Genomic DNA, 13,804 nt, shown 5'->3' on the forward strand with positions numbered 1-13,804 from the left:
ACCCATATAATCTCAAAATGTCAGCCAGGTTTAGAAAGGTGCCAAGGAGGCATGACCTCTGACAATTAAAATGAAACGTGCTTACTAAGCATTACACTGTGGAAACTTCAAAAGAACCCTTTTTCCTTATAGCTGATTTCAGAGTCCACAATGCTTACCTTTACCCCATAACCAACAAGACAACATGTTTGTAATGGTGGCTTCAGAATCCAGACCTTTCCATTATGAAATTAATAGATTTAGTTTTATATTATCTCAGAAACAAGGACTTCAGCAGGTTTCACTGAAAGTCGAACTCAGATCACTGGATTCAGAGTCCAGAGTGCTAACCATTAAACCATGGAACCTTAACCAAACAACTGGGTGGCCTGTATTGCTGGATTCAGAATGAATTGCTTATCCCAGTACCTAATGGAAGGAACAAAAATGAAGTGTGATGTCTTCGTCTATTGATGGTGAATCACTTATCTGCCGAGAAATCTCTTTAGCTTAATGCCATCTATGCTAGGATAATCAGCATTTAGTTTTCCAAAATCACAGGCATTTAAGAATTCCTCACAAAAGGTTAATCGAATCTGATCCATCAATACAGGCTGCAGCCATTAAAAAAACTTGCTACCAGAAAGTACCTGCGAGCTGAAAGGAACAACAAGCATTCAATAGGTTCCACCAAGTGTTGAACTGGGATCACCAGAGACAAAGACCAGATTGCTAACTATTACACCACAGAAACAACAACAAAAATGCTTTTGCTCTTCTTGTATTGATGTAATCACAACCGCAGGTGTATACTGTTACATCAAGCAAAACAACAAAAATATGTTTTGTGTCTTCTGTATCGCTGGATTCAGTGTCCGTAGTACTTGCAAATATATTATACAAATGTTTAAAATATCTTTTGTGTCTTTACTTTTGCCGGAATCAGTGTCAAGCCTGCTTACAATCCCAATCTGCAAACAACAAATCGAGCCTTATTGTCTTGTGTTTCACTGGATTCAGAGTCCACAGTGCTTTCAATTCCATCATTAAACAAATGCAAAAATGTTTTGTCTTCTGTATTGCTATATTCAGAGGGCAGAGTGCTTTCTATATATCACATCTGTCTTTTTTTTGTAAGACATGAGTTCCTTTTATATAACTTTATCTTGTCCAACATCATCAGGACACAGATTGGCAAGGCATTGACCTAATTGTGCCAACAACTGCTTTGTCTCATGTTTGTAATCCGTATATGGCAGAGTGCTTTCCATATATCACATCTCCTGTCTTTTTATTGTAAGACATGATTTGGTAGGTTTACCTTGTCCAGCATCATCAGCACACAGATTGGCAAGGCATTGACCTAATTGTGGCAACAACTGCTTTGTCTCATGTTTGTAATCTGGTCAAGTGACAGACATTTTTGCCATTTACAATAAGTTGTAGCAAGAAAACCCATATAATCTCAAAATGTCAGCCAGGTTTAGAAAGGTGCCACGGAGGCATGACCTCTGACAATTAAAATGAAAACTGCTTACTAAGCATTACACTGTGGAAACTTCAAAACAACCCTTCTTCCTTATAGCTGATTTCAGAGTCCACAATGCTTACCTTTACTCCATAACCAACAAGACAACATGTTTGTACTGGTGGCTTCAGAATCCAGACCTTTCCATTATGAAATTAATAGGTTTGGTTTTATATTATCTCAGAAACAAGGACTTCAGCAGGTTCCACTGAGAGTCAAACTCAGATGACTGGATTCAGAGTCCAGAGTGCTAACCACTACATCTTGGAACTTTAACCAAGCTCCTGGGTGGCCTGTATTGCTGGATTCAGAATGAATTGCTTATCCCAGTACCTAATGGAAGGAACAAAAATGAAGTGTGATGTCTTCGTTTATTGATGGTGAATCACTTATCTGCCGAGAAATCTCTTTATGTTATTGCCATCTATGCTAGGATAATCAGCATTTAGTTTTCCAAAATCACAGGCATTTAAGAATTCCTCACAAAAGGTTAATCGAATCTGATCCATCAACACTGGCTGCAGCCCTTAAAAAAACTTGCTACCAGAAAGTACCTGCGAGCTGAAAGGAACAACAAGCATTCAATAGGTTCCACCAAGAGTTGAACTGGGATCACCAGAGACAAAGACCAGATTGCTAACTATTACACCACAGAAACAACAAAAAAATGCTTTTGCTCTTCTTGTATTGATGTAATCACAACCGCAGGTGTATACTGTTACATCAAGCAAAACAACAAAAATATGTTTTGTGTCTTCTGTTTCGCTGGATTCAGTGTCCGTAGTACTTGCAAATATATTATACAAATGTTTAAAATATCTTTTGTGTCTTTACTTTTGCCGGAATCAGTGTCAAGCCTGCTTACAATCCCAATCTGCAAACAACAAATCGAGCCTTATTGTCTTGTGTTTCACTGGATTCAGAGTCCACAGTGCTTTCAATTCCATCATAAAACAAATCCAAAAATGTTTTGTCTTCTGTATTGCTAGATTCAGAGGGCAGAGTGCTTTCTATATATCACATCTGTCTTTTTTTTGTAAGACATGAGTTCCTTTTATATAACTTTATCTTGTCCAATATCATCAGGACACAGATTGGCAAGGCATTGACCTAATTGTGGCAACAACTGCTTTGTCTCATGTTTGTAATCCGTATATGGCAGAGTGCTTTCCATATATCACATCTCCTGTCTTTTTTTTGTAAGACATGATTTGGAAGGTTTACCTTGTCCAACATCAACAGCACACAGATTGGCAAGGCATTGACCTAATTGTGGCAACAACTGCTTTGTCTCATGTTTGTAATCTGGTCAAGAGACAGTCATTTTTGCCATTTACAATAAATTGTAGCAAGAAAACCCATATAATCTCAAAATGTCAGCCAGGTTTAGAAAGGTGCCACGGAGGCATGACCTCTGACAATTAAAATGAAAAGTGCTTACTAAGCATTACACTGTGGAAACTTCAAAAGAACCATTTTTCCTTATAGCTGATTTCAGAGTCCACAATGCTTACCTTTACCCCATAACCAACAAGACAACATGTTTGTACTGGTGGCTTCAGAATCCAGACCTTTCCATTATGAAATTAATTGGTTTGGTTTTATATTATCTCAGAAACAAGGTAACAGGGACTTCAGCAGGTTCCACTGAGAGTCGAACTCAGATGACTGGATTCAGAGTCCAGAGTGCTAACCATTACACCATGGAACCTTAACCAAGCACCTGGGTGGCCTGTATTGCTGGATTCAGAATGAATTGCTTATCCCAGTACCTAATGGAAGGAACAAAAATGAAGTGTGATGTCTTCGTTTATTGATGGTGAATCACTTATCTGACGAGAAATCTCTTTAGCTTAATGCCATCTATGCTAGGATAATCAGCATTTAGTTTTCCAAAATCACAGGCATTTAAGAATTCCTCACAAAAGGTTAATCGAATCTGATCCATCAATACAGGCTGCAGCCATTAAAAAAACTTGCTACCAGAAAGTACCTGCGAGCTGAAAGGAACAAGCATTCAATAGGTTCCACCAAGAGTTGAACTGGGAACACCAGAGACAAAGACCAGATTGCTAACTATTACACCACAGAAACAACAAAAAAATGCTTTTGCTCTTCTTGTATTGATGTAATCACAACCGCAGGTGTATACTGTTACATCAAGCAAAACAACAAAAATATGTTTTGTGTCTTCTGTATCGCTGGATTCAGTGTCCGTAGTACTTGCAAATATATTATACAAATGTTTAAAATATCTTTTGTGTCTTTACTTTTGCCGGAATCAGTGTCAAGCCTGCTTACAATCCCAATCTGCAAACAACAAATCGAGCCTTATTGTCTTGTGTTTCACTGGATTCAGAGTCCACAGTGCTTTCAATTCCATCATTAAACAAATGCAAAAATGTTTTGTCTTCTGTATTGCTATATTCAGAGGGCAGAGTGCTTTCTATATATCACATCTGTCTTTTTTTTGTAAGACATGAGTTCCTTTTATATAACTTTATCTTGTCCAACATCATCAGGACACAGATTGGCAAGGCATTGACCTAATTGTGCCAACAACTGCTTTGTCTCATGTTTGTAATCCGTATATGGCAGAGTGCTTTCCATATATCACATCTCCTGTCTTTTTATTGTAAGACATGATTTGGTAGGTTTACCTTGTCCAGCATCATCAGCACACAGATTGGCAAGGCATTGACCTAATTGTGGCAACAACTGCTTTGTCTCATGTTTTTAATCTGGTCAAGTGACAGACATTTTTGCCATTTACAATAAGTTGTAGCAAGAAAACCCATATAATCTCAAAATGTCAGCCAGGTTTAGAAAGGTGCCACGGAGGCATGACCTCTGACAATTAAAATGAAAACTGCTTACTAAGCATTACACTGTGGAAACTTCAAAACAACCCTTCTTCCTTATAGCTGATTTCAGAGTCCACAATGCTTACCTTTACTCCATAACCAACAAGACAACATGTTTGTACTGGTGGCTTCAGAATCCAGACCTTTCCATTATGAAATTAATAGGTTTGGTTTTATATTATCTCAGAAACAAGGACTTCAGCAGGTTCCACTGAGAGTCAAACTCAGATGACTGGATTCAGAGTCCAGAGTGCTAACCACTACATCTTGGAACTTTAACCAAGCTCCTGGGTGGCCTGTATTGCTGGATTCAGAATGAATTGCTTATCCCAGTACCTAATGGAAGGAACAAAAATGAAGTGTGATGTCTTCGTTTATTGATGGTGAATCACTTATCTGCCGAGAAATCTCTTTATGTTATTGCCATCTATGCTAGGATAATCAGCATTTAGTTTTCCAAAATCACAGGCATTTAAGAATTCCTCACAAAAGGTTAATCGAATCTGATCCATCAACACTGGCTGCAGCCCTTAAAAAAACTTGCTACCAGAAAGTACCTGCGAGCTGAAAGGAACAACAAGCATTCAATAGGTTCCACCAAGAGTTGAACTGGGATCACCAGAGACAAAGACCAGATTGCTAACTATTACACCACAGAAACAACAAAAAAATGCTTTTGCTCTTCTTGTATTGATGTAATCACAACTGCAGGTGTATACTGTTACATCAAGCAAAACAACAAAAATATGTTTCGTGTCTTCTGTATCGCTGGATTCAGTGTCCGCAGTACTTGCAAATATATTATACAAACATTTAAAATATCTTTTGTGTCTTTACTTTTGCCGGATTCAGTGTCAAGCCTGCTTACAATCCCAATCTGCAAACAACAAATCGAGCCTTATTGTCTTGTGTTTCACTGGATTCAGAGTCCACAGTGCTTTCAATTCCATCATAAAACAAATCCAAAAATGTTTTGTCTTCTGTATTGCTAGATTCAGAGGGCAGAGTGCTTTCTATTTATCACATCTGTCTTTTTTTTGTAAGACATGAGTTCCTTTTATATAACTTTATCTTGTCCAACATCATCAGGACACAGATTGGCAAGGCATTGACCGAATTGTGGCAACAACTGCTTTGTGTCATGTTTGTAATCCGTATATGGCAGAGTGCTTTCCATATATCACATCTCCTGTCTTTTTTTTGTAAGACATGATTTGGTAGGTTTACCTTGTCCAGCATCATCAGCACACAGATTGGCAAGGCATTGACCTAATTGTGGCAACAACTGCTTTGTCTCATGTTTGTAATCTGGTCAAGTGACAGACATTTTTGCCATTTACAATAAATTGTAGCAAGAAAACCCATATAATCTCAAAATGTCAGCCAGGTTTAGAAAGGTGCCACGGAGGCATGACCTCTGACAATTAAAATGAAAAGTGCTTACTTAGCATTACACTGTGGAAACTTCAAAAGAAGCCGTTTTCCTTATAGCTGATTTCAGAGTCCACAATGCTTACCTTTACTCCATAACCAACAAGACAACATGTTTGTACTTGTGTCTTCAGAATCCAGACCTTTCCATTATAAAATTGATAGGTTTGGTTTTATGTTGTCTCAGAAACAAGGTATTAGGGACTTCAACATGTTCCACTGAGAGTCGAACTCAGATCACTGGATTCAGAGTCCAGAGTGCTAACCATTACACCAAGGATCCTTAACCAAGCACCTGGGTGGCCTGTATTGCTGGATTCAGAATGAATTGCTTATCCCAGTACCTAATGGAAGGAACAAAAATGAAGTGTGATGTCTTCGTTTATTGCTGGTGAATCACTTATCTGCCGAGAAATCTCTTTAGCTTAATACCATCTATGCTAGGATAATCAGCATTTAGTTTTCCAAAATCACAGGCATTTAAGAATTCCTCACAAAAGGTTAATCGAATCTGATCCATCAATACAGGCTGCAGCCATTAAAAAAACTTGCTACCAGAAAGTACCTGCGAGCTGAAAGGAACAAGCATTCAATAGGTTCCACCAAGAGTTGAACTGGGAACACCAGAGACAAAGACCAGATTGCTAACTATTACACCACAGAAACAACAAAAAAATGCTTTTGCTCTTCTTGTATTGATGTAATCACAACCGCAGGTGTATACTGTTACATCAAGCAAAACAACAAAAATATGTTTTGTGTCTTCTGTATCGCTGGATTCAGTGTCCGTAGTACTTGCAAATATATTATACAAATGTTTAAAATATCTTTTGTGTCTTTACTTTTGCCGGATTCAGTGTCAAGCCTGCTTACAATCCCAATCTGCAAACAACAAATCGAGCCTTATTGTCATGTGTTTCACTGGATTCAGAGTCCACAGTGCTTTCAATTCCATCATAAAACAAATCGAAAAATGTTTTGTCTTCGGTATTGCTAGATTCAGAGGGCAGAGTGCTTTCTATATATCACATCTGTCTTTTTTTTGTAAGACATGAGTTCCTTTTATATAACTTTATCTTGTCCAACATCATCAGGACACAGATTGGCAAGGCATTGACCTAATTGTGGCAACAACTGCTTTGTCTCATGTTTGTAATCCGTATATGGCAGAGTGCTTTCCATATATCACATCTCCTGTCTTTTTTTTGTAAGACATGATTTGGTAGGTTTACCTTGTCCAGCATCATCAGCACACAGATTGGCAAGGCATTGACCTAATTGTGGCAACAACTGCTTTGTCTCATGTTTGTAATCTGGTCAAGTGACAGACATTTTTGCCATTTACAATAAGTTGTAGCAAGAAAACCCATATAATCTCAAAATGTCAGCCAGGTTTAGAAAGGTGCGACGGAGGCATGACCTCTGACAATTAAAATGAAACGTGCTTACTAAGCATTACACTGTGGAAACTTCAAAAGAACCCTTTTTCCTTATAGCTGATTTCAGAGTCCACAATGCTTACCTTTACCCCATAACCAACATGTTTGTACTGGTGGCTTCAGAATCCAGACCTTTCCATTATGAAATTAATAGGTTTGGTTTTATATTATCTCAGAAACAAGGTAACAGGGACTTCAGCAGGTTCCACTGAAAGTCGAACTCAGATGACTGGATTCAGAGTCCAGAGTGCTAACCATTAAACCATGGAACCTTAACCAAACAACTGGGTGGCCTGTATTGTTGGATTCAGAATGAATTGCTTATCCCAGTACCTAATGGAAGGAGCAAAAATGAAGTGTGATGTCTTCGTCTATTGATGGTGAATCACTTATCTGCCGAGAAATCTCTTTAGCTTAATGCCATCTATGCTAGGATAATCAGCATTTAGTTTTCCAAAATCACAGGCATTTAAGAATTCCTCACAAAAGGTTAATCGAATCTGATCCATCAATACAGGCTGCAGCCATTAAAAAAACTTGCTACCAGAAAGTACCTGCGAGCTGAAAGGAACAACAAGCATTCAATAGGTTCCACCAAGTGTTGAACTGGGATCACCAGAGACAAAGACCAGATTGCTAACTATTACACCACAGAAACAACAAAAAAAATGCTTTTGCTCTTCTTGTATTGATGTAATCACAACCGCAGGTGTATACTGTTACATCAAGCAAAACAACAAAAATATGTTTTGTGTCTTCTGTTTCGCTGGATTCAGTGTCCGTAGTACTTGCAAATATATTATACAAATGTTTAAAATATCTTTTGTGTCTTTACTTTTGCCGGAATCAGTGTCAAGCCTGCTTACAATCCCAATCTGCAAACAACAAATCGAGCCTTATTGTCTTGTGTTTCACTGGATTCAGAGTCCACAGTGCTTTCAATTCCATCATAAAACAAATCCAAAAATGTTTTGTCTTCTGTATTGCTAGATTCAGAGGGCAGAGTGCTTTCTATATATATCACATCTGTCTTTTTTTTGTAAGACATGAGTTCCTTTTATATAACTTTATCTTGTCCAATATCATCAGGACACAGATTGGCAAGGCATTGACCTAATTGTGGCAACAACTGCTTTGTCTCATGTTTGTAATCCGTATATGGCAGAGTGCTTTCCATATATCACATCTCCTGTCTTTTTTTTGTAAGACATGATTTGGAAGGTTTACCTTGTCCAACATCAACAGCACTCAGATTGGCAAGGCATTGACCTAATTGTGGCAACAACTGCTTTGTCTCATGTTTGTAATCTGGTCAAGAGACAGTCATTTTTGCCATTTACAATAAATTGTAGCAAGAAAACCCATATAATCTCAAAATGTCAGCCAGGTTTAGAAAGGTGCCACGGAGGCATGACCTCTGACAATTAAAATGAAAAGTGCTTACTAAGCATTACACTGTGGAAACTTCAAAAGAACCATTTTTCCTTATAGCTGATTTCAGAGTCCACAATGCTTACCTTTACCCCATAACCAACAAGACAACATGTTTGTACTGGTGGCTTCAGAATCCAGACCTTTCCATTATGAAATTAATTGGTTTGGTTTTATATTATCTCAGAAACAAGGTAACAGGGACTTCAGCAGGTTCCACTGAGAGTCGAACTCAGATGACTGGATTCAGAGTCCAGAGTGCTAACCATTACACCATGGAACCTTAACCAAGCACCTGGGTGGCCTGTATTGCTGGATTCAGAATGAATTGCTTATCCCAGTACCTAATGGAAGGAACAAAAATGAAGTGTGATGTCTTCGTTTATTGATGGTGAATCACTTATCTGACGAGAAATCTCTTTAGCTTAATGCCATCTATGCTAGGATAATCAGCATTTAGTTTTCCAAAATCACAGGCATTTAAGAATTCCTCACAAAAGGTTAATCGAATCTGATCCATCAATACAGGCTGCAGCCATTAAAAAAACTTGCTACCAGAAAGTACCTGCGAGCTGAAAGGAACAAGCATTCAATAGGTTCCACCAAGAGTTGAACTGGGAACACCAGAGACAAAGACCAGATTGCTAACTATTACACCACAGAAACAACAAAAAAATGCTTTTGCTCTTCTTGTATTGATGTAATCACAACCGCAGGTGTATACTGTTACATCAAGCAAAACAACAAAAATATGTTTTGTGTCTTCTGTATCGCTGGATTCAGTGTCCGTAGTACTTGCAAATATATTATACAAATGTTTAAAATATCTTTTGTGTCTTTACTTTTGCCGGATTCAGTGTCAAGCCTGCTTACAATCCCAATCTGCAAACAACAAATCGAGCCTTATTGTCATGTGTTTCACTGGATTCAGAGTCCACAGTGCTTTCAATTCCATCATAAAACAAATCCAAAAATGTTTTATCTTCGGTATTGCTAGATTCAGAGGGCAGAGTGCTTTCTATATATCACATCTGTCTTTTTTTTGTAAGACATGAGTTCCTTTTATATAACTTTATCTTGTCCAACATCATCAGGACACAGATTGGCAAGGCATTGACCTAATTGTGGCAACAACTGCTTTGACTCATGTTTGTAATCCGTATATGGCAGAGTGCTTTCCATATATCACATCTCCTGTCTTTTTTTTGTAAGACATGATTTGGTAGGTTTACCTTGTCCAGCATCATCAGCACACAGATTGGCAAGGCATTGACCTAATTGTGGCAACAACTGCTTTGTCTCATGTTTGTAATCTGGTCAAGTGACAGACATTTTTGCCATTTGCAATAAGTTGTAGCAAGAAAACCCATATAATCTCAAAATGTCAGCCAGGTTTAGAAAGGTGCGACGGAGGCATGACCTCTGACAATTAAAATGAAACGTGCTAAGCATTACACTGTGGAAACTTCAAAAGAACCCTTTTTCCTTATAGCTGATTTCAGAGTCCACAATGCTTACCTTTACCCCATAACCAACAAGACAACATGTTTGTACTGGTGGCTTCAGAATCCAGACCTTTCCATTATGAAATTAATAGGTTTGGTTTTATATTATCTCAGAAACAAGGTAACAGGGACTTCAGCAGGTTCCACTGAGAGTCGAACTCAGATGATTGGATTCAGAGTCCAGAGTGCTAACCATTACACCATGGAACCTTAACCAAGCACCTGGGTGGCCTGTATTGCTGGATTCAGAATGAATTGCTTATCCCAGTACCTAATGGAAGGAACAAAAATGAAGTGTGATGTCTTCGTTTATTGATGGTGAATCACTTATCTGCCGAGAAATTTCTTTAGCTTAATGCCATCTATGGTAGGATAATCAGCATTTAGTTTTCCAAAATCACAGGCATTTAAGAATTCCTCACAAAAGGTTAATCGAATCTGATCCATCAATACAGGCTGCAGCCATTAAAAAAACTTGCTACCAGAAAGTACCTGCGAGCTGAAAGGAACAACAAGCATTCAATAGGTTCCACCAAGTGATGAACTGGGATCACCAGAGACAAAGACCAGATTGCTAACTATTACACCACAGAAACAACAAAAAAATGCTTTTGCTCTTCTTGTATTGATGTAATCACAACCGCAGGTGTATACTGTTACATCAAGCAAAACAACAAAAATATGTTTTGTGTCTTCTGTATCGCTGGATTCAGTGTCCGTAGTACTTGCAAATATATTATACAAATGTTTAAAATATCTTTTGTGTCTTTACTTTTGCCGGATTCAGTGTCAAGCCTGCTTACAATCCCAATCTGCAAACAACAAATCGAGCCTTATTGTCTTGTGTTTCACTGGATTCAGAGTCCACAGTGCTTTCAATTCCATCATAAAACAAATCCAAAAATGTTTTGTCTTCTGTATTGCTAGATTCAGAGGGCAGAGTGCTTTCTATATATCACATCTGTCTTTTTTTTGTAAGACATGAGTTCCTTTTATATAACTTTATCTTGTCCAACATCATCAGGACACAGATTGGCAAGGCATTGACCTAATTGTGGCAACAACTGCTTTGTCTCATGTTTGTAATCCGTATATGGCAGAGTGCTTTCCATATATCACATCTCCTGTCTTTTTTTTGTAAGACATGATTTGGTAGGTTTACCTTGTCCAGCATCATCAGCACACAGATTGGCAAGGCATTGACCTAATTGTGGCAACAACTGCTTTGTCTCATGTTTGTAATCTGGTCAAGTGACAGACATTTTTGCCATTTACAATAAGTTGTAGCAAGAAAACCCATATAATCTCAAAATGTCAGCCAGGTTTAGAAAGGTGCCACGGAGGCATGACCTCTGACAATTAAAATGAAAAGTGCTTACTAAGCATTACACTGTGGAAACTTCAAAAGAACCCTTTTTCCTTATAGCTGATTTCAGAGTCCACAATGCTTACCTTTACTCCATAACCAACAAGACAACATGTTTGTACTGGTGGCTTCAGAATCCAGACCTTTCCATTATGAAATTAATAGGCGTGGTTTTATATTATCTCAGAAACAAGGTAACAGGGACTTCAGCAGGTTCCACTGAGAGTCGAACTCAGATGACTGGATTCAGAGTCCAGAGTGCTAACCATTACACCATGGAACCTTAACCAAACAACTGGGTGGCCTGCATTGCTGGATTCAGAATGAATTGCTTATCCCAGTACCTAATGGAAGGAACAAAAATGAAGTGTGATGTCTTCGTTTATTGATGGTGAATCACTTATCTGCCGAGAAATCTCTTTAGCTTAATGCCATCTATGGTAGGATAATCAGCATTTAGTTTTCCAAAATCACAGGCATTTAAGAATTCCTCACAAAAGGTTAATCGAATCTGATCCATCAATACAGGCTGCAGCCATTAAAAAAACTTGCTACCAGAAAGTACCTGCGAGCTGAAAGGAACAACAAGCATTCAATAGGTTCCACCAAGTGATGAACTGGGATCACCAGAGACAAAGACCAGATTGCTAACTATTACACCACAGAAACAACAAAAAAATGCTTTTGCTCTTCTTGTATTGATGTAATCACAACCGCAGGTGTATACTGTTACATCAAGCAAAACAACAAAAATATGTTTTGTGTCTTCTGTATCGCTGGATTCAGTGTCCGTAGTACTTGCAAATATATTATACAAATGTTTAAAATATCTTTTGTGTCTTTACTTTTGCCGGATTCAGTGTCAAGCCTGCTTACAATCCCAATCTGCAAACAACAAATCGAGCCTTATTGTCTTGTGTTTCACTGGATTCAGAGTCCACAGTGCTTTTAATTCCATCATAAAACGAATCCAAAAATATTTTGTCTTCGGTATTGCTAGATTCAGAGGGCAGAGTGCTTTCTATATATCACATGTCTTTTTTTTGTAAGACATGAGTTCCTTTTATATAACTTTATCTTGTCCAACATCATCAGGACACAGATTGGCAAGGCATTGACCTAATTGTGGCAACAACTGCTTTGTCTCATGTTTGTAATCCGTATATAGCAGAGTGCTTTCCATATATCACATCTCCTGTCTTTTTTTTGTAAGACATGATTTGGTAGGTTTACCTTGTCCAGCATCATCAGCACACAGATTGGCAAGGCATTGACCTAATTTGTGGCAACAACTGCTTTGTCTCATGTTTGTAATCTGGTCAAGTGACAGACATTTTTGCCATTTACAATAAGTTGTAGCAAGAAAACCCATATAATCTCAAAATGTCAGCCAGGTTTAGAAAGGTGCCACAGAGGCATGACCTCTGACAATTAAAATGAAAAGTGCTTACTAAGCATTACACTGTGGAAACTTCAAAAGAACCATTTTTCCTTATAGCTGATTTCAGAGTCCACAAGCTTACCTTTACTCCATATCCAACAAGACAGAATGTTTGTACTGTTGGCTTCAGAATCAAGACCTTTCCATTATGAAATTAATAGGTTTGGTTTTATGTTGTCTCAGAAACAAGGTAACAGGGACTTCAGCAGGTTCCACTGAGAGTCGAACTCAGATCACTGGATTCAGAGTCCAGAGTGCTAACCATTACACCATGGAACCTTAACCAAACAACTGGGTGGGCTTTATTGCTGGATTCAGAATGAATTGCTTATCCCAGTACCTAATGGAAGGAACAAAAATGAAGTGTGATGTCTTCGTTTATTGATGGTGAATCACTTATCTGACGAGAAATCTCTTTAGCTTAATGCCATCTATGCTAGGATAATCAGCATTTAGTTTTCCAAAATCACAGGCATTTAAGAATTCCTCACAAAAGGTTAATCGAATCTGATCCATCAATACAGGCTGCAGCCATTAAAAAACTTGCTACCAGAAAGTACCTGCGAGCTGAAAGGAACAACAAGCATTCAATAGGTTCCACCAAGAGTTGAACTGGGATCACCAGAGACAAAGACCAGATTGCTAACTATTACACCACAGAAACAACAAAAAAATGCTTTTGCTCTTCTTGTATTGCTGTAATCACAACTGCATGTGTATACTGTTACATCAAGCAAAACAACAAAAATATGTTTCGTGTCTTCTGTATCGCTGGATTCAGTGTCCGTAGTACTTGCAATTATATCATACAAATGTTTCA

At 38.1% G+C, this 13,804-nt stretch overlaps 5 non-coding genes across 5 annotated transcripts; all 5 read right to left on the reverse strand.

Annotated features, from left to right (window-relative positions):
* Positions 1-3,146: 3,146 nt before the first annotated feature.
* Positions 3,147-3,218, reverse strand: trnaq-cug. The gene has a single exon. It is a non-coding gene; the product is annotated as a tRNA-Gln (tRNA).
* A 5,665-nt stretch (positions 3,219-8,883) lies between these two features.
* trnaq-cug lies at positions 8,884-8,955 on the reverse strand. The gene has a single exon. It is a non-coding gene; the product is annotated as a tRNA-Gln (tRNA).
* Positions 8,956-10,315: 1,360 nt separating this feature from the next.
* On the reverse strand, positions 10,316-10,387 carry trnaq-cug. The gene has a single exon. It is a non-coding gene; the product is annotated as a tRNA-Gln (tRNA).
* Positions 10,388-11,754: 1,367 nt separating this feature from the next.
* On the reverse strand, positions 11,755-11,826 carry trnaq-cug. The gene has a single exon. It is a non-coding gene; the product is annotated as a tRNA-Gln (tRNA).
* Positions 11,827-13,191: 1,365 nt separating this feature from the next.
* On the reverse strand, positions 13,192-13,263 carry trnaq-cug. The gene has a single exon. It is a non-coding gene; the product is annotated as a tRNA-Gln (tRNA).
* Positions 13,264-13,804: the final 541 nt, after the last annotated feature.

Source organism: Electrophorus electricus, chromosome 9 (genome assembly GCF_013358815.1).
Source record: "Electrophorus electricus isolate fEleEle1 chromosome 9, fEleEle1.pri, whole genome shotgun sequence".
In the NCBI taxonomy this organism is placed as follows: domain Eukaryota; kingdom Metazoa; phylum Chordata; class Actinopteri; order Gymnotiformes; family Gymnotidae; genus Electrophorus; species Electrophorus electricus.